This window comes from Geotrypetes seraphini, chromosome 2, assembly GCF_902459505.1.
Source record: "Geotrypetes seraphini chromosome 2, aGeoSer1.1, whole genome shotgun sequence".
NCBI classification, from domain to species: domain Eukaryota; kingdom Metazoa; phylum Chordata; class Amphibia; order Gymnophiona; family Dermophiidae; genus Geotrypetes; species Geotrypetes seraphini.
This window is the reverse complement of record NC_047085.1, coordinates 264,904,494-264,926,763: the sequence shown is the minus strand read 5'-3', so window position 1 is coordinate 264,926,763 and position 22,270 is coordinate 264,904,494. Positions and strand designations below refer to the sequence as shown.

General features: G+C 42.0%; 1 protein-coding gene across 4 annotated transcripts in view; it reads left to right on the top strand.

Moving 5' to 3' along the window:
* The window catches only part of MICALL1 (MICAL like 1), a 108,646-nt gene that overhangs the window by 56,896 nt on the left and 29,480 nt on the right, over window positions 1-22,270 (top strand). The window lies entirely within an intron of this gene.

Sequence of the window (22,270 nt, the reverse complement as noted above, 5' to 3'; positions counted from 1 at the left end):
ATTGAAGAATTAAGGCATGCACTGGGCAAATTTGCACAGTCTGTGTCCTGTATATGGCAATTTGGTTTAGGATGGGTTGGGAAGGGCTTTGATGGGAACTCCAGTAATTTGGAACATGAGGACAGTGCTGAGCAGACTTTTACAGTCTGTATCCCTCAAATGACAAGATAGTTTGAATTTCTGGAGTAAGCTTCAACAGTAACTCCAGCAATTCGAACCTAAGAATAGTACCAGGTAGACTTCTATGGTCAAGAAAAAAGATGTTTATGTTTATTAAAAACTTTATATACCGTGTATACAGCCCAAAAAAGGATAAAAGCGGTTTACAATATACAAATGCAAACAATTTTGAAAAGAACTCCATTCACATAAAAAAGAAAGGAAAGAAATTTTATTTTATTTTTTTAAATGCATAATCTTCTTATGATCCTCAATTTATCACTATTAAAATAGTTAATACCCTAAAAAAAATTGTTAAAATGGATGACAACATTATACAAACTATAGAAACTGCAGTCCCAAACTATAACTATTGGGCAGACTGGATGGACCATTTAGGTCTTTATCTGCTGTAATTTACTGTGCTACATTAGAAGAGCTTCAAACTCATTTGTTTGGGGCTACAGGTGGGAGTTTGCATCTGCACCACAAGGAAGGATGTTTTCCTATTTTTTAGATAGTCCCAATCAAGCTTATGTCAGAAGCCCTGTTTGGGCTGGCAGCAGAGTTTATTTCAGAGAGACTAGGCTAAAGCACGAGCCTTGTCTGCTGGCTCAGCCTGCCCACCTGAGGTAATTTTTGCTGGTGAAGTATTCATGCTTCAGGCCTTCTACCTTCATTTTCATGAAAGAGAACTGAGGGCATTCTAAAGACCTTACTACAGTGCATCAAGTCAACAGATAATGAAATATTAGAAATCTATTTTTCTTCTCTCTGTAGTACTCTTTGCCACATAAACACTGTAAATGGTGGTAGATAAAGACCCAAAAGGAAAAACCAAAAGAGCAGAGAAGATCAGACCTTCAAACTAAAACCTTTAATGACAAAAATGGGAAGTGGAACAAGAAAATAGATCATGTTTCAGCCTGCATCTGGAGTCCTCAGGTTGTCCACTCAACAAAAAGACAAAATAAATGAGCTTATGTTGCAATCTAATTCAGCAAAAACTGTCATTCAAAAGCGTCACATCCAATTTACCCAACAAAGATGAAGGTCCATCCTCCACTCTGTGCAGGTTTTAGTTATTCATGAATATAAACATTCAAGCTAAATTTCTGTCTTTGCACTTTTTGTCTTGATCCGGGAGACCTGACTGCTCCAGTCTTTTACATTTATATCAGCTGCGTGAGACTGGCCTTTTCTAGTTCCCATTTAGGTCCTTTTAAAAAGGTGTGCTGCCATACCACTTGTTCTATTCCTATAGGCAGCAGCACACCTTTGTAAAAGCTCACCATTGTATCAGGGGTCAACATGAAGATTCCACTTATTTTTCATTTATCAAAAATAGACTAGTTTCAAAAGTCTAGAACTGTTTCTGCTGCCCTAGCCCCATGGAAAACTATGGTTAGGTCTCCTCCAACATTAGGTTGGGTGCTCTAGAAAATCAACAGTCAAACTCTCCTCATTTTTTACTTTGTTTTCTGTAACAGTTTCAGTTTTTGAAGTGTTTTACATGCAGTATATTATGATGAATATTATTAATACATCAACTCAAAACAGAAAACACAGTTCATTGCTTTTGTTGGTCAAAATACTGAGCATCTAAGGCCAAAAGGTGCCCTTTTCTCTCTGTCTCCATCTGCTGGTTGATGAGCATAACCCAGAAGTTCTGCACATGTCTGGTGGGGCTATAGAAAAGAAAATTAGCAGGTAAGACCTAATTTCTTCATTGCTAGCAAGGATCTTTTTCTATAAAAAGAAAGGAATTGGAATGGATTTGTTATGCTTCATAGTCACATAGAAAATGACAACAGATTTTTCTTTGTTATTTCCTTACTCATTGTGGTTATTTTCTGTTATTTCTTTCATTCAATATGAGGCTCATAATCAAAACGGAAATACGTCTAAAATTCCGTCTAAATCGGCACTTGGATGATTAATAAGACAAGTCGTCCAAGTGCCGATAACCAAAACAGGTTTTAGACGTATTTAAAAACAGCTTAGGCTTCTTAAGTGCTGCTGTACGCCCAGAGCTGAAAGGGGCGTTTTAGGAGGAGTGGTCAGGGCGGGATTTGGGCGAGACGTGGGCTGACCTAGACTTAGTCGTACTGCAAGTATAACCGAAAGTTTAACGAGGCTGCCTGGACAGAACTTGTACGTTGTGACTTAGGCGATGTAAAAACAGGTCTAAGTGCCCAGAAGGTATCCAAAGTTACCAGATAACCACTGCAGACCCTCACACACTCCCCCAGTGATCACTGACCATAAAAATCGGAATAAAAATATACATACATGCCTCCAGAACATCAGCACCTGGCATAGGAAAGCCTAGTAGAGCAGCACAGAGGTAGTTTAAGTAGTGTGGGGCCATTGGAGTTGTAGTCAGGTGGGGCAAGTAGGTTTTGGGGGGCTCACCATGACCTTTAAAGGAGTTCTGGTGAGATGTTTATATGGCACCCTTTTTGTGAAGTTTGCAGCAGTGCCCTGTAAGGTGCCCCACTACTGTGTTCCCATGTCTGGGTGTTCAAGTCCATCACTTTGCTGGCCCCTCTCATGTCCAAAAGGTTTTGTTCTAGGCATTTTTGACTTGGATGATTTTTTGGACAAGAATTGGTTATAAAGATAGATGACTTAGCGGTCTGGCCAATCAAACGGCTGGACGTATAATTAGACGGTTTTCTTAAAAAAAATATATATTTTGGATGTATTTTTCGAGAATGGACTTTAGACGACTTTGGGTGACTAGCAACTTAGGCCCAAAACGGACTTAGATGTTATCTTTTGATTATGCCCCTCCATGTGTTTATTTATTTCAATATATTGAAATAAAAAAAAAAGAAATGACAGAAGATAAAGGCTGAAATGGCCCATCTAATAACCCATTTAAGGTGGTTAGATTTGTAACTGCTGCTTTATGCAGGCTATACAGTATACCCTTCCCCACCATGTTGTCTTTGAAATACAAGGAAATGATTTTGACATTGATGATGGAAATTGAGGGGGAGTGCTCTAGTGGAAGAGCATGAACTAGGGAATAAAAGACATTCTCCAAAAAATTCTGGAATTTTTTTTGTGGGGGGAAATCATTTTTATTAATTTTTTCAGATATATAAGTACAAGCCACAACAAACCAACAACCACTAACAAGAAAAATAGCAGGAACAATCAAGTCTTTCGCATCATTCCTTCATGAAGACCCACAGAACGCCCCTCCCCCCTGCACTCCAATGTCAAAAGATGCAGGCACTGTTTATTTAACTCTAATGGTATATACAACCTTATTACCAATCGAGGTACCCGACACGGTCCGTGTTTCGGACAACAAACCTTCCTCAGGGGTCCATGGTAGATAAGGTTTTGCAACAAACAGCATTAAAGGAAAAAACAAGTACCCGGACGAGTGTAGTGTTGGATTGTAAAAAGCATTGCAAAATAGTGGCTCTGCAGTCTTGCTTTCCAATGTGACTTGATAAATAAATATGTGCAAACTGTGCAATGGTACAAATACGCAAACTACTGAATTTCCATTACTCCCCAACTCAGTCCTGAGTTTTGCCACAATGGCTTCTTCTGGAGGAGTCTTTACTAAAATATATAAATAAATTGTGTAAATATTTAAAATATAAAACACAATCATATTTAAATCAAACACTTATCCTCTAAACAATCCTCTATATTTTTAGATCTCTTTTAGTATATACTTTTTATTTTTTATATCTACATGATCTTATATGCTATAATGATTTCATATATGGTTATAATAATAAATTGGTTCAGCAAACACTCGGATTACTAGGAGATAATCCAGAAGGTGAAGAAAAAAGCTGGTGGCTTTTGCTAGTCTGAGAATGAAGAAATCTTTCAAGGTATTTTAGATATCTAATATAGAATAGCTTTAGGTTTGAGCGATTGATCTCTGGGATAGAGTTCAAAACTTGGGAACAATTTTTGAGTAGTGGAGATGATTAGAATTGTGTTGTTACTTGTACAATCATCCATCTTGAGTACGCTGGAATACTGCAACATTATATATCTGGGAGCTTATAAGAAGACACTTAAGAAGCTGAGATTAATACAGAACACTGCGGTCCGGCTCATCTTTGGTTTAAAAAAATGGGAACATATCACCCCATACTTCCAGATACTCCACTGGTTGCCGGTGGAATCCAGAATACTCTTCAAGTTTGCCTGCATCAGTTACAAAGCTATCTTTGGGATGCTACCAACTTACCTCGCCTCTCAATTCATCCTCAACAGCTCTAATAAGAGCTCTCGCAGAATAAATCTCTTTAATTACCCATCCCTGAAATCATGTCTTTACAAGAATTTCCTTGACAGAATGTTATCATTCCAGGCAGCCAAACTGAACACATGGCTCGTAAAACCCATTCTCGAGGCCACTTCTTACGCCGACTTCAGAAAATCACTGAAGACCTGTCTCTTTAACAAATTCTAATTCTTATTTCTTGCCCAATCCCCCTCAGTCATCCTCATCCCAATCTCCAATTCTCTTGATTTTAGATTAACTCATCCTTCTTCCCATTTGTAAAGGTATTCCACCCAAATTGTTTTCCCCTGCACCCCAATCTCTGACTAGATACTTCCTTTTGATTCAAAACATCTTGGTTCTCTTCCATTTGCAATTTGTATCCCAGAAAGTACTTTCTCTGTTCCCCTTACATCTCATACACTCATTGTATGTATCTAGTTGTAAACATCTCTTACTTCTTGTTGTAAATATCTCTTACTCTCATTGAAATATCTCTTACTCTCATTGTATGTAACTTGTTGTAAACCGCTTTGAACTTATGGTATAGCGGTATATAAGAAATAAAATTATTATTATTATTATTATCTCCTGTGGCCTGCCCTCTTTCCCCCGCTCCTCGGTTGACTTGCACTCCTGCACCTGCATTGTTGGATACATCAAAGGGAAACTGAACTTCACTTCAGGGTCTGCTGTCGGCAGCGCCTGGCCTTGCCTGTCTAGTGACTGGTGTCATGGTGGTCCTCATTGCGTGGTTCCTGGTCCTGCTTCTTTAGTGGCAGCTGGTTGACCTGGTTCTGCAGACTGAATTACTATCAAACTGCCTCAGAGACTTTCCTATCTCTTAAATTTGTTTTATTTTATTTTTAGTTTTTTTATCTTCTTTAATTCTTTCTATTTTCTATTTCTTTGATTTTTGATCTTGGAAATGTATTACATATTTTTATTTTAATCGGGTACTTTAGCTAGATTGTGGGCCTTCGGGACAGATAGGGTAGTTTTTCTCAAGTACCTAATTTCATTTTAGTTTAATACATTGTAAACCGCTTAGGTCAGTAAAATGCAGGAGCAGTATATCAAATCTTAAATAAACATAAACTTTTGAAACTCCAAAGCTTATTTAGTACAAAAAGTTGTACCAGTAGACTAAATTTCAGGCTGATGTTAGCAATACTCTGTGTATGTACGGCACACACAAAAAGTTTTAGGCCTCTACTTAGGCACCTCTTGCTACATTAATTTCAGGTTTTAGAGGTTGAAACTTTTGCATGGCTTAGTGCCATAAGTTAGGATACCTACATGCAGTGTTCCCTCTAAGCGGGCGGGTGTTGTGAGCAAACTTTTTTCACTGTGAGCTAAAAATATCGGGCGCCAGCAAGTTATGAGCCAAATAAATATGTTGCTTTCTACCACAGAACTTCCTTACGTTTGTATGGAATCTATCCCCTTTCAACTTTAGAGAGTGCCCTCTCGTTCTCCCTGCCTTAGCTACTAAGTCTATTCCCTTCAGTACCTTGAATGTTTCTATCATGTCCCCTCTCAATCTCCTCTGCTCAAGGGAGAAGAGGCCCAGTTTCTCTAATCTTTCGCTGTACGGCAACTCCTCCAGCCCCTTAACCATTTTAGTTGCTCTTCTCTGGATCCTTTCGAGTAGTACCGTGTCCTTCTTAAAGTACCAGTGCTGGACGCAGTACTCCAGGTGAGGGCGTACCATGGCCCGGTACAGCAGCATGATAACCTTCTCTGTCTCTTCAGTCCAGCATCTGCCCCTTCCATTCACTGTCTGTCTTTCCCTGCCATCTCTCCTCCTGCCCCCCCCCACCCCCCAATTTGGTCTAGCATCCATCATCTTCCTTCTGTTCCCCTCATGGTCTGGCATCTCTATCCTTCCCTCCCCCCTGTGGTTTTTAGCATATCTCTCTTCTCATTTCCTCCACTCAGATCTGATCATTCTCTGCTCTCTCTTCCCTTTTCTTCTCTGGTCTTCCTTCTCTATTTTCTGCCTCCATCTAAATTAAATTCTTTCTTACTATTTAGTCCCATTTCCCTCTTTTCACTGTGTCTACACACAGCTTGTCACCCCTTTCCCTCACCCCTCCATTATCTTACTATTTTCTTCCCCCTTTATTTATCTCCTCCTTCCATCCAGTATGTGTTCTTTCCCCACTTCCATTCAGCATCTGCTCTCCCTTCTCAACTGACATCCATCTGCCTTCTGCTCTCTCTCCCTTCTTCTCACTTCCATCATCTGTCCCCTTCTCTCTCTCTCTCATCTCCTCCATTCCATCATCTGCCCCTTCTCTCTCTCTCTCCCCCCCCCCCCCAACTTCCATCATCTGCCCCCCTTCCCCTCACCTTTGTGGGTCACTTTCTTTCCCCTGAGGGTGGCTCATGTCACAGGGGAAGCTTTGGCCGAGCAGAACCGCTTGATTGACAGTGGAACTTACTTGATTGATGTCGATGCTGGGGCCCGTTGCCGTTTGAAGGAAAAAAAAAAAAAGGTGGAAAAAAGGAACCTGTAAAGGCGAGAGGAAGGGAAACCTCCAGGACAGCTGCTTTTTGCCCTCCTTCAGCGGCCCAAGAGTTCAGACCAGCCGCGGCAGCTCTGTATGCTTTTAACTTCGGCACAGAGCTGCCCCTAATCAATAGTTTAGCGCGGTTTCATGAGGCAGCCTCGGGGCCTTTGATAGCCGGCCCGCTTCGATGATGCGATGTGGGCCGGCCTAGCAAAGGCCCCGAGGCTGCCTTATGAAACCGCGCTAAACTATTGATTAGGGGCAGCTCTGTGCCGAAGTTAAAAGCATACACAGCTGCCGCTGCTGGTCTGGAGGTGCGGAGACAAGGCAGGAGGCAAACGCGGTGGAAGGCAGGAGTCCCGGCGAAGGCAGGAGTCCCGGCACAGCGACTGCAACAGGAAGTTGCAAGTCAGTTGATGCCGGCCTTTCGTTGCGGCGGGGACCGAATCCTTCGCGGACCGGCAAGATTTTGTTTGCGGACCGGCGGTTGAAGAACTGTGCTCTACACTGTGTGCGCTGTGACGAGAAACTTGTGCGCTGCGAGGTAATATTTTGAGCGCCAGCGCACCCCAGCGCAGCTTAGCGGGAACGCTGCGGATGCCAAGTTGACATGGACTGACCCAGATCTTTATTGTTAATGGTTCTAAAATTATCCGACGTGGGCCATATTTTGCCCAAAACAGGGCTGCATCAAGAGCTATATTCTAAAATACGTCTAATTAAAAATATAAATGATAAAAAAGATCCCTCCATATGTCCTACCAGTTCTGCAAATTCCTGTTTGATTTCATGGACCGCATATTTGATTTTGCCTCAAACCACTGTGAACTCTCTTTTAATGTCCTCAGCCCCCTTCTGCAGATCCGCTTTTGTGATTGGGGCTGCAGCTTCAAAGTCTCTGCACACCTTAAATATGCATGTCTCTAGTTAATCAGCACATCTTAAGTACAGAATAACATATTATGTACTTTCATGACTCCAGATTTATCTAAGCTATTCTAAGTTCTTGACCTTCTGGTTATTCCATTATCTGGCTAATTCCTATAATTACTCACAGGGTCAACCAACTACCAGCTCCACCTTTCTTTAGCGGGACGCCCGACACCTCCCTCTAACCCGACCTAACACGAGGCCACATATATCGCCCGCCCAGTGAGAGGAAGGGCAGCCAATCATCCCCCTTTCCCCACAGCATACAGCCTGCTCCATTTCCTTTCGACTGACAAGTTCCTAGTCCCATTCTCTCTAACTCCTCCACCAGTCACAGAGCAAACATGACCAACTCCACAGGAAAGCTTACAGCCCTCCTCCTTCTCTACCTACTCGGTACGAGAAACTAGATCTCAAGAGCCTTAGCATTTGAACCTATCCCAACCTACAGAATCACTGGACCTGAAAAATCACTTTGCCCCTCTCTTATCTTCCATGACTGCTTGGAATTAGGTCCTCCCCTCCCTATCTCTGTGGTTAATGCCTCGTCACTCCTCCAGACCATTGCACAAAATAAAACGATTCCTTAAAAACTTACACCGAGCTGAGCACTCGACACCTTCGGAACACCACACCATTACTGGCGCATATCTGAACATTCATTCGGTTAGAAACAAAGCCCAACTGGTCAAAGACTGGCTAGAAGAATCCCACCTAGATATCTTACTTCTAACCGAAACATGGCTAATTTCCAATCAGGACGCTATCATAGGTGATTTACTACCTTCAAATTACAAAATTATTCCTCTATCAAGAAACTCAAAGAGAGGAGGTGGTTTAGCAATAATCCTCCAGGATCACTTCCAGTTTCAAACGCTTGACTCTAAACTAACCAACGACTTGGAAATTATCACCTGCAAAATATCCAAAGAGGACTGTAAAGATGGAATTTGATCATTACAGTATTCTACACCCCCCCTAACAAATGGAGCCTAGCAAAAGAAGATCTCTATGAATTCCTCCTTCCAAACTCAGTTGCCGGTGCCTACGATCTTCTTGCCGGTGATGTCAATCTACATCTCGAGCAGGAAGAGAACTCCAAAGTTGCAGATCTACTTTCCTTCCTCACATCTCTAGGCTTTTCCAAACCACCTCCGACTAAAACTCACAGGAAAGGTCACCACTTAGATCTGATCACATTTCTTTCCAATGCCACAACCATCCCCAGTGTAAACTTTAAAGGTGAAACCTGGGCCAACACCCCCTGGTCAGACCATCTTCTATGTAATTTTGAATTACACTGGCTCAAAAAACAAACCAAAAGGAACCCTAGGATCAATCTCAAAGAGAAAATGATATGGATTAGAGTCACAGTATAGCCTAATATCCATCCCTGATCTAGACCCAAATTTCATCCTAGGATGGAAAAATTTCAGTAATCAGATTCTCAATGACATTGCACCATTGAAATTATGTAAAAAAAGACACAGTTTATCAGCCAGCTGGTTTGATGCTGACCTACTAGCACTAAACGAGAAGTACGTAAATGAGAAAGATTATGGTGCAAATCAGGAAAAGATAATGACAGGTACAATTGGCGACTAAAAGTTAGAGTACAAAAGAATGATCAAAGAAAAGCGTTGCAAACATTACTCCCAAACAATCAACTCTCCTTCGCTGAACAGCAAAGAACTCTTCAAAATAGTCAATTCCTTACTTAATATTGATCTACATAAACATACCCACACAGATCTCCCACCCTCCACTGCAAACCTAGCCGACTACTTCACCAAAATAATTTGCACTCTGAAAACGTCTCTTGTAACTACAAGCACTGACCCTTCAATCAATCTATCTGTCCTAGAATATGATGGCTCAACTACTGACATGATCTGGAATCATTTCGAAAACCCAGACTGGAACCAATTCCTCAAGCTCTACTCTGCAAAATCCAATTGCCTACAAGATAATTGTCCACCGACTATTATGAAAACAGCCCCCTTCCCATTCAAAGCTGAACTTTTCAACTGGGTCTCTCTCTGCCTGTCCACTGGCCACTTCCTGTTGGAACTTGGCCATATTCTTGTAACTCCTATCATCAAAACCCCCAAAGAACCAGTCTCTTCAGCTTCCAACTACAGACCCATTGTCAATATTCCTCTCTTCCTTAAACTTTTTTTTTTTTTTTTAATCTTTATACTTTTTTATTACTTACATCAAGTGAAATATATGTAATACATAGTTTTAACAAACACTTGAAATTACAATCAAATATACTTATATTGTAAGTTAAAGAAAACCCTTTTATCAGAATTTTATATCAGAATATTCTTACAAAAGTTTACCCTCCCTAGCCCCCCTATATGCTCTATCCATGTGTTATGATATCTGATCAGTAGAGAAATTAGTCCATGGTCCCCAAATTTTATTGAACTTATGGATATATCCCTGTTGTAATGCCATCACTTTTTCCATTTTATAAATATGACAAATTGAGTTCCACCAAAAAGTGTAATTTAACTTAGTGTAATCCTTCCAGTTTTGAGTAATTTGCTGAATGGCGACCCCTGTCAATATTAACAAAAGTTTATTGTTGTTTGCAGATATCGGACTTTGAGTTCTCATTGCTGTTCCAAATAATATTGTATCATATGATAGTCCAACATGATTTTCTAATAAATTATTAATTTGGGGCCAAATTATTTTCCAAAAAGCATTAATACAGGGACAAAAGAAAATTAAATGATCTAATGTCCCCACTTCTATCTTACAATGCCAGCATCTATTGGATCTATTATTATCTACTTTTTGTAATCGCGTAGGGGTCCATAAAACTCTGTGTAACAAAAACATCTCATAGATGCTGACCTTGTAGTATGTATCCTCCAGGACCAAAATTTTTGCCATTGAGATGCAGAAATTGTCTGTCCTATCTCAATACTCCAAATGTCCCTAAGCCCTGTTCTTTTTTTTTGTTTAAAAATCCATATAAAATCTTATACCATTTAGCGGCTTGGTGTCCTAAAAAATCCGCCTGAAAGCAAAGGATCTGTAAACTATACTGAGTGTTAAGATTCTTCCATTCAGGGAACCCTTCCTGAATAGCCTGCTTCAATTGCATCCATTTAAAATATTGTGTCTTGTTCAATCCAAATTTCTGTTGCAATTGTGAAAAACTAAGCATTGATCCATTTACTATAACATCATTTATCCCAGGACAAGCAGGCAGCATATTCTTAACGCATGGGTGACGTCACCGACGGAGCCCTCGGTACGGACCTTTTTAACTAGAAGTTTCTAGTTGGCCGCACCGCGCGTGCGCGAGTGCCTTCCCGCCCGACGGAGGAGTGCGTGGTCCCCAGTTTTTTTCGTTTCCGCGGAGCGAAGAAGACGCGTGTGTTTTTCAACGGCCGTTGAACTCACTTTTTTGCCTTCCCGCTCGCGAATTTTTTCTTATTTTATTTGTATTCACCTTCGGGTTTCTTTTCTTTTAGTTGCAAAAAAAAAAAAAAAAAAAACTTTGATTTTTTCTATCTTTTTTCGTTTTGCCCCGGCGGGGCCTGTTGCCATTATCCAGGCCTCGGGATTCGATTTTGCGGAGGCTGTTTTCCCCTTCATGCCCCCGCAGGTCGGTTTCAAGAAGTGCCAGCGGTGTGCACGCCCGATCTCCCTCACTGACCCACACAATTGGTGTTTACAGTGTTTGGGGCCAGAGCATCGGGCGGACTCCTGCACCCGCTGTGCCACTCTTAAAAAGCGGACGCTTAAAAACCGAAAAATCCAACAAGATCTGTTGTTCGGCACCGGGTCGACCATGGAATCCTCGACTTCGACAGCGGTACCACAGAAATCGGCACCGTCGGCTTCGACGACGCCCGACCCCACATCGGCGCCACTGGCGCAAGGTAAGCCGGCTAAGAAGCCTACCCCTTCCCTCGAGCGCCCACCAGCCACAGTGGCGACACCGACCCTGCCGGCCTCGAGCCGAGCCCGAAAGCGCTCCGTCCCGATTTCGGTGAGTGCCTCATCATCGGCCTCCTCATCACCGGGACGTAGAGCGGCACCTAAGGAACCGAAGAAAAAGAAAGCGGTTCCGGTGCCTCCCCTGGATGACCGAATTGCGGCCATCCTCCAGGGTCAACTGCAAGACCAGCTGAAACGTCAGCTCGAGCAACTGTTGCCTACTATCCTGGCACCGCTCCTTCCGGTACCAGACCGGCCCGAGCCCCGTACCGAGCCACCGGTGTCCACCCCATCGGTACCTATTAATACCTCCATGCCGATTCTCTCGGCCCAACATGCCACTGCGGATCCTCCTCGGGACCGAGCGGAGCACCATTCTTCCCGGGACCGGGACCGACGCCGGTCCTCTTCCCCCGGTACCGTTTCGGTACGCTCTGGGAAATCTTTGTCCAAGACTCACCATACCGACCCTTCCACCCCGGTGTCGCGTCATGCACACCCGGAGGTCCGGGACCCAGACTTGTGGGAAGAGTCTCCCCCCGGTACCGAGGAAGATCTCTCCTCCTCTGATGAGGATCCCTCAGCTCCTGATGCCACCTCCAGGCCTGAGCAATCCTCCTTCTCAAAGTTTCTCAGGGAGATGTCTGCCGCCCTATCCCTCCCTCTGGAATCAGACTCCAAGAAATCCCAAGCCTTTCTAGAGGCTCTGGATTTTGAGCAACCTCCCAAGGAGTTTCTTAAACTACCCGTGCATGACATCCTACGGGAGACTTTCTATAAAAATTGGGAAAACCCCCTTACAGTACCTGGGGCCCCACGCAAGTTAGATAACCTTTATAGGGTTATCCCTATTCCAGGATTCGATAAGTCACAACTTCCCCATGAGTCCCTCCTGGTTGAATCCACCTTAAAGAAGACTCAGGGCTCCAGTGTCTATGCCTCCACCCCTCCTGGCAGAGAGGGTAAAACCATGGACAAGTTTGGCAAGAGGCTCTATCAGAATGCCATGTTGGCCAACAGGGCGAACAACTATTCCTTCCATTTTTCATTCTACATGAAACACTTGGTCCAGCAGTTGTCAGCCCTCCAGAAGTATCTCCCAGAGAGGAAGATCCCACTTTTTCAGCAACAAATCTCTGGTCTCCTCCAATTGAGAAAGTTCCTGGTCCGCTCGATATATGATTCCTTCGAGCTTACCTCCCGTGCCTCTGCCATGGCTGTAGCCATGCGCCGCCTGGCCTGGCTGAGAGTCTCAGACTTGGACATTAATCACCAAGATCGTCTAGCCAACGCCCCTTGTCTTGGGGATGAACTGTTTGGAGAGTCCCTGGATTCCACCACCCAAAAACTCTCTGCGCATGAAACCAGGTGGGACACCCTGATTAAACCAAAAAAGAAGGCTCCGCCTACACGTCCTTACAGGCCTCAAACCTCATACCAGCGCAGATTCTCAGCCAGACCACTCAACCCGCCTTCCCAACAGTCTCGGCGGCCACGGCAGCAACATCACCAGGCGCAGGCACGTTCTCAATCCACTCAACCTAACAAGCCTCTGCCTTCTGCTAAGCCGTCTCAGCCCTTTTGACTCTTCTCTCCAGGGCATAGCCAGTCTTCCACCTTCGCTACCTCTTCCACAACCAATCGGAGGTCGTCTCACCATTTTCTCCAGCCGTTGGGAGGTCATCACATCGGACCAGTGGGTCCTCAACATCATCCACCACGGCTACTCTCTCAACTTCCAGACTCTTCCACCGGACAACCCTCCCGTAGAGTCTGCTTCTCATTCATCTCAAATCCCCCTCCTCCTGAGGGAGGTTCAATCCCTCCTTCTTTTCAATGCCATCGAAGAGGTCCCTCCAGAACAAAGGGGTCAGGGATTCTACTCCCGCTACTTCCTGGTACCCAAAAAGACAGGAGACCTCCGTCCCATTCTCGATCTCAGGAACCTCAACAAACACCTCGTCAAGGAGAAGTTCAGAATGCTTTCCCTTGCCACGCTCTACCCTCTTCTCTCTCAACACGACTGGCTATGTTCCCTGGACCTCAAGGAGGCCTACACTCACATCTCCATCAATCAGACTTCTCGCCGCTACCTGCGTTTCCAGGTACACCACCATCACTATCAGTACAAGGTGCTTCCCTTTGGCCTCGCCTCATCTCCCAGGGTATTCACCAAGTGCCTGATAGTGGTAGCGGCCTTCCTCCGGTCTCACAACCTCCAAGTGTTCCCCTACTTGGACGATTGGTTGGTGAAAGCACCGTCGCCTCAACTTGTGCTACAGGCTACTCATCACACCATCTCTCTCCTCCATCTCTTGGGGTTCGAGATCAACTACCCCAAGTCGCATCTGCTTCCCACCCAGCGACTTCAATTCATCGGAGCTGTTCTGGACACCACTCTAATGAGGGCTTTTCTTCCCTCCGATCGTCAGTGGACCCTGCTCCATCTCTGTCGTCAGGTCCTCATGCATCCCACCATTCCTGCCCGACAAATGATGGTCCTCCTGGGCCACATGGCATCGACAGTTCATGTCCTTCCTCTGGCACGCCTCCATCTCCGGACACCTCAATGGACTCTCGCCAACCAATGGTCACAAACGACGGATCTTCTTTCTCATCCCATCTCTGTGACATCATCTCTTCAGCAATCTCTCCAATGGTGGTTGAACTCCTCAAATCTTTCCAGGGGTCTACTCTTTCATCTGCCCCCTCACTCCATGACCATCACCACAGATGCCTCCCCCTATGCGTGGGGAGCCCATCTAGGGGATCTACGCACCCAGGGTCTTTGGACCCCACAAGAGCGTCAGCATCACATCAATTTCCTGGAACTCAGAGCCATGTTCTACGCTCTCAAAGCGTTCCAGCATCTTCTCTGCCCCCAGGTTCTTCTCCTGTGCACAGACAATCAAGTCGCCATGTACTACATAAACAAACAAGGCGGCACCGGATCTCGCCTCCTTTGCCTCGAGGCCCTACGCATCTGGACCTGGGCCACGGCCCGCAATCTTTTCCTCAAGGCGGTCTATATCCAGGGCGAACAGAACTCCCTGGCCGACAATCTCAGCCGCATACTTCAACCTCACGAGTGGACACTGGATCCTCCAACACTCCACTCCATCTTTGCTCGATGGGGCACTCCGCAGGTGGACCTCTTTGCAGCACCTCACAATCATCAGCTGCCCCAATTCTGTTCAAGACTCTTCTCTCCTCATCGTCTGGCACCAGATGCATTCCTGCTCGATTGGAAGGATCGGTTCCTGTATGCCTTCCCTCCACTTCCTCTGATGTTGCGGACCTTGTTCAAGCTCCGCAGGGACAGGGCCACCATGATTCTCATCGCCCCTCGATGGCCACGACAACACTGGTTCTCCCTCCTGCTCCAACTCAGCTCCAGGGAGCCCATTCCCTTTCCTGTGTTTCCTACTCTACTTACACAGCAGCATCAATCTCTACTACATCCCAATCTGTCTTCGCTCCACCTGACAGCTTGGTTTCTCTCGGGCTGACCTCTCCAGAGAATCTATCTCAGCCTGTCCGTCTCATTTTGGACGCCTCCAGGAAACCGGCCACCCTCCAATGTTACCATCAGAAGTGGACCAGGTTCTCCTCCTGGTGTCTGCGGCATCATCAGGATCCCACCTCTTTGGCGGTGGAATCTGTACTGGACTATTTGCTCTCTCTGTCCAATGCTGGTCTCAAATCTACCTCCATCAGAGTCCACCTCAGTGCCATCACTGCATTTCACGAGCCTATCCTCGGAAAACCCCTCACGGCTCATCCTCTGGTTTCCCGGTTCATGAGAGGTCTCTTCAATGTCAAACCACCTCTGAAGCCTCCTCCTGTCGTCTGGGACCTGAATGTGGTTTTATCAGCTCTCATGAAACCTCCTTTTGAGCCTCTTGCCTCAACTTCGCTCAAATTCCTTACCTGGAAGGTGCTTTTCCTGATTGCCATCACCTCTGCCAGGAGGGTTAGTGAGCTGCATGCACTGGTCGCTGATCCACCTTTCACTGTTTTTCACCATGACAAGGTGGTCCTGCGCACCCATCCTAAATTTCTTCCTAAGGTGGTCTCAGCTTTTCACCTCAACCAGTCCATTGTGTTGCCTGTCTTTTTCCCTAAGCCCCATTCCCATCCTGGGGAACAGGCGCTGCACACACTGGATTGTAAGCGTGCCCTAGCCTACTATCTTGACCGTACCAGGGCTCACCGCTCCTCTCCTCAGCTTTTTTTGTCTTTCGACCCTAACCGTATGGGTCATCCTGTCTCCAAACGAACGCTTTCCAATTGGCTTGCTGCCTGTATTGCGTTCTGCTATGCTCGGGCCGGTCTGTCACTGGAAGGTGCTGTCACGGCACACAGAGTCCGAGCTATGGCTGCTTCTGTGGCTTTCCTCCGCTCCACGCCCATCGAGGAAATCTGCAAGGCGGCCACTTGGTCCTCAGTTCACACGTTCACTACTCACTACTGTCTGGATGCCTTCTCCAGACGGGATGGACACTTCGGCCAATCTGTGTTACAAAATTTATTTTCCTAATGGCCAACCATCCCTCCTCCCTCTTTGTTAGCTTGGAGGTCACCCATGCGTTAAGAATATGCTGCCTGCTTGTCCTGGGATAAAGCACAGTTACTTACCGTAACAGGTGTTATCCAGGGACAGCAGGCAGATATTCTTACGTCCCACCCACCTCCCCGGGTTGGCTTCTTAGCTGGCTTATCCTAACTGGGGACCACGCACTCCTCCGTCGGGCGGGAAGGCACTCGCGCACGCGCGGTGCGGCCAACTAGAAACTTCTAGTTAAAAAGGTCCGTACCGAGGGCTCCGTCGGTGACGTCACCCATGCGTTAAGAATATCTGCCTGCTGTCCCTGGATAACACCTGTTACGGTAAGTAACTGTGCTTTAAAGATCGTATACCTGCAATTATCCATTGCTTCCATACTATTTTGAATCCACCAATTTTGATCCTGGAATTTACCCAAATGGATTGATTTAATGATTTAGCCAATGGATCTGGTGATATATTGCTAATATATCTTAGTGTTTTCCATGTATCTAGTAGAATTCTGTTATCTTTATATCTCCTAGGCATTGTTATACTAATTAGATGTTCTAAATGCAAAGGGAACATGAGTCGCCATTCTAAATATAACCAGTCAGGTACATTTTCCATGAGATCTGGGAGGATCCAATACATACCCTGTCTTAAAATATAGGATTGATGGTACCTATAAAAATTTGGAAAATTTACCCCTCCCTCCTTGATTGTTTTTTGTAGTGATGCTAAAGCAATTCTGGGTCTTTTCCCAAACCAAACAAATTTTGTAAGAACGCTATTTAGCTTTTTATAAAATGACCCCTGAAAAAAAATTGGGATCATACTCATTTGATAACAAACCACAGGCAAAATCATCATTTTAATTGTTTGGACTCTTCCCCACCAAGAAAGATGTAAAGGATTCCATTGCTCGCACATTTCTGTTATTTTCTTTAATAAAAGTTTTTCATTCTCTGTTACTGTGTCATCAATTGTATTTTTTATAAGAATACCTAAATATTTTAGTCCTTCCTCTTTCCATTTAAATGAATATGAGTCAAATAATCATTTGGTACAATGGACATTAATTGGAAGAACTTCAGATTTTTCCCAATTGATTTTATATCCAGAAAATTTTCCAAACTTTTCTATTAAATTAAGTAAACATGGAATGGTGTCCCCTGGTTCTCTTAAATATAATAAAATATCATCTGCATGTGCAGATAGTTTAAATTCCCAATTAGAAAATGTGATTCCCTTTATTTCCTTAGTTTGATTGATTGCAATTAATAAGGGTTCAAGAACGATATCAAAAAGTAAGGGAGATAAAGGACATCCTTGTCTAACTCCCCTTAGCAAGTTAAATCTATCTGATAAGTTATTATTTATATTCAATCTTGCTCCAGGGGAGCTATACAATGTTTGAATCATTTTAATAAAACCAGGTCCTATACCAAATCATTCTAGAGCTTGATACATAAAATTCCATTCCACTCTATCAAATGCTTTTTCTGCATCTAACGATATTAGAAAAGCTGGATCATTCATATTTTTTGCTAAATTTAAAGAATGAAATGCCAATCTAGTGTTATGTGAAGAGTATCTTTTAGCAACAAATCCTGTTTGGTGTACATCAATAATAAAAGGAAGAGCTTTTGCTAATCTTAATGCTAGCACTTTAGCAATCAATTTAGCATCTACGTTCAACAAAGATATAGGCCTGTAATTTGATACCATTGTCAGATCCCTGTTTGGTTTTGGCAAGACAATAATGACAGAATCAGCCATAGTACCTGATATATTTCCATTATTTATCTGATACTGATATAAATTTAATAGATATGGTAATAAAATATTTTGAAATGTTTTATAAAATTCAACAGTATAGCCATCTCCACCTGGAGCGGATCCAACTCTAAGAGCTTTCAATGCTGATTCTACTTCTTTTAAAGATATATGTTCTTCTAAACTTCTTTTTATATGATCCGGTATATTTGGTCCAACAAATGATTTTAAAAACTCTAATCCATCCTGTTCTTTATTTTCATAAGTATCAGAAGAATACAAATCCTTATAAAAATCAAGAAATTGTTTTATAATATCCTTAATGTTAGTGTGTGTATTGCCCCGTTTATCTTTAATTGCAATAATCTTGGATTTTCTTTTTTTTGCTTTAAGAAAATTTGCTAATAATCTTCCAGCCTTATTTGAATTTCCATAATACTGCACCTGCTGACAGAACATATCTTTCCTTACAAATTGAGAAGAAATCTCATTATATTTAACTTTTGTTTTTAATAATTTCTGCAATGTATCATGTTCCCATTTAACAATTAATTTTTGTTCTAATAGTTTAATTTCTTGTTCCAATTCTGTATATTGTTTAAGTTGTTTTTTCATATATGCAGAGTATGATATAATATTTCCTCTCATTGTTGCTTTATAAGCATCCCATAAAATTTCAATATTTATATTATCTGAATTATTAATTTGAAAAAATTCATTCATTTTTACTTTAAAATCTTCTATAAAGTTCATATCTGCAAGCAAAGTATTATCAAATCTCCAAATTGGTTTAGAGTATATTGGTATATCATTCTGTAGGTCAATCCACACACCAGCATGATCTGAAATAATAATAGGATCAATAATTGCTTTCATCACTCTTTGTGCTATATTATTAGAAACAAATATATAGTCAATTCTTGAAAAGGATTTATGGACCTGAGAACAAAAAGAATATTCCTGATCATTAAAATGAAGAATACGCCATATATCAACTAAGTCACAAGATTGTATCAAATTGTCTAAGCCTAACGATTTCATAATTTTACTTGGTTTTTTATCCAAAATAGGATCCATTACAGCATTGAAATCTCCAGCTACTACTAAATTAGAAGCAGCCAATGGTAGTAATATCTGTTGGATTTGTTTGAAAAACTCCATTTGATTTGAGTTAGGAGCATATAAATTAAATAAATCCAGGGTTGTATTTCTCAGAACCATTTTAATATGTACCCATCTTCCTAAAGAATCAAATTTTATTAACTTGAAATCCGCAGTACACTTCTTATTTATAAGAATAGCTACTCCCGCTTTTTTACCAATAGCAGGTGCAAAAAAACATTTGGATACCCAACCCCCTATTAGATTCAATTCCTGACAGATGTGTCTCTTGCATGAAATAAATGTCAGCGTTCTGCTTATGAAGAAAATCCAATATTTTCTTTCTTTTGATTGGGTGGTTTAGACCATTGACATTAAGAGAATAAATTTTAAGCGCCATCTAAATTAACAATTAATATTTGACATGAATCTCTATAATAATAATTTTGATCAGATACCCACACATGTTTAATACTTATTCCTTTTCCTATTATTAAACCCTGACTTATAGAATTTTCGTTACCCATTTCCCTCCCCCTTCTCCCTTCCCCCTCACCACCCTCCCCATTAAGCAAAAGTTGTGTAAACTTGGCCTCCCGCATATCAAGATCGGTAATAGCACACTCCAAGAAGACCTTTTCACATTCAAAATTCAAATTAAGTCACTTAATATTTAAAATGATATTCAGGTATAAATAATATACTATATTTTTGATGAATTAAATCAACCTCATATACATTCCTAAAGATATCTTGAAATTCTGTATCCAGTATCGTTAATTCATTAATATATCTTCATTCCACTTGTATACCAATTTAAATCCTGGAATGAATATAAAATATAGAAAAGAATACTATTCTTTTTTTTTTTTCCCCTCCTTCCTCCTCTCCTTTCTGTTATATGTTATATTAAATATTATTATTATTATTTTTTTTTTAAATAAATAAAGTATTCATCTTTAATAGCACCTTAAATCATTAAAGCGCTCTCTTATTTTATTTTATTTTTTCCTCCTCTCTCTATATTATTAATAATATTAGTATGGGAACATAATGATATATAAACAATGAATCCACGAGCAAAGATTCCCTCCCTACAGAAGAGATCACCGCCAAACTATACACCAGCCAAACTTATCATTTTTTTTCCTTGTTTGCATTTCCTTTCTCCTTCTTCCCTTTTTATCTTTTCTCTCTTTTTTTTTTCTTCATCTTTTCTTTTCTTCTCTCTTCTTCTTCCTTTCAAAGAGAGAACGGATTATAGAATTCATTACGATCTTCCAATGTTCTTGTAAACCATTTCTGATTTCCATTTCCTCTTCTTTCTTCTTGTATTCTCTGTAGTACGTTCACATTATGTTTCCGGTAGATGTAAAAAAAAAAAAAAATCCATTCTCGTATATCCTCCCGCACAGGCTTTCGGGAATGTAAGTCTCCTGAGTTTAGAAAGATTTTTGAACCATTTCCGTTCTCTCTTTTAGACTTTTGGGAGAGGAAAAAAAAATTCCAACAATCTTACAAACATGGCTAGTATATAATTCCGCAGCAATCCCCCCACAGGAAAAGAAAACCCTTACCCGAAAAACATCGTTCTAATCATTAAATTAAATTAATATTTCTTATATACCCATTATAACTATACTGCCAATTTTCAAAATTTTAGAGCAGGTTGTGGAATATAATTGACTGTCCAACAAAAACATACATCCAAATAGCTATCATCTTCCTTTTTTTCCCCGTTTATATATTATATTCCATTTTCTATTAAAGTCTTCAATATATAAATTGTATTAAACCATTTAACACTTTACATTTGCATTTTAGAATGTCTATTCCATCTCTTCCTTAAACTAATGGAAGATCTAGTTAATCTCAATCTTATGAAACACCTAGAGAAGTTTAACATTCTACACGACTCCAAGTCAGAATTTCGCACAAATTACAGCACGGAATCCGTCTTAGCGTCTTTGACTGATCACCTCTTCCATTTGTTTTCTCTTGGAAAAAGCGCACTGGTACTTCAATTCGACCCAAGCAGTGCCTTTGACCTTGTCGACCATGACATTCTGATTAGATGCCTCGATTCTATTGGCATCTCGGGACAGGTACTAACCTGGTTTACAGGCTTCTTAAAAAACCACACCTACCAAGTTCACAGCGATGGAACCTTTTCCCAACCCTGGAGCAACCCCTGCGGAGTCCCACAGGGCTCCCCTCTCTCTCCCTATCTGTTCAATGTCTACATCATTGGGTCATATGCTATCCGATTTAAAACTGAAATCATACATTTATGCAGATGACATTGCAATCATCATCCCCATAACGTCACTGACTCAAGAGACTGAACAACTCACTTCCTCCATTCTCACCAAGGTAGAACAATGGACCACTCAATTCAAACTAAAATTAAACCCAGAAGAAAGTAAGCTTTTCCTGGCAAGTCTCAACCACAAACTAACGAATACCTCTCTGAAATTAATTGGGCTAACCTAACCAATCAATTCTACCATCAAAATCCTAGGATTCACCCTGGACCGATGCCTGATGTTTGAAGACCATATCAATGCCCAGATTAAAAAATGCTTTTGCATCCTCTGGAAACTCTGTACCATCAAATACTATTTTGACTTCCTCTCCTTTCGATTGCTGGTTCAGTCACTAATCTTAAGCACCTTAGACTACTGTAATATCATATACTTGGGATCCTATAAGAAAACCATAAAAAGTCTGAGAATCATACAGAATACTGCTGTCCGCCTCATTTATGGTCTCAAAAAGTCGGACCATGTAAGCCCATTCTACAGAAAACTTCACTGGTTGCCAATGGAGGCAAAGGTCATCTTCAAATTTGCCTGCCTTTGCTTCAAAACCATAACAGGTTCATCCCCGATCTACCTGACGCACAATTTTGCATTTCCAGGCACCGCCCGCACATATAACACTTACCTGTTTGCCTTCCCCTCCCTGAAGGGCTGTATCTACAAGAGATTCCTTGATAGAACACTGTCA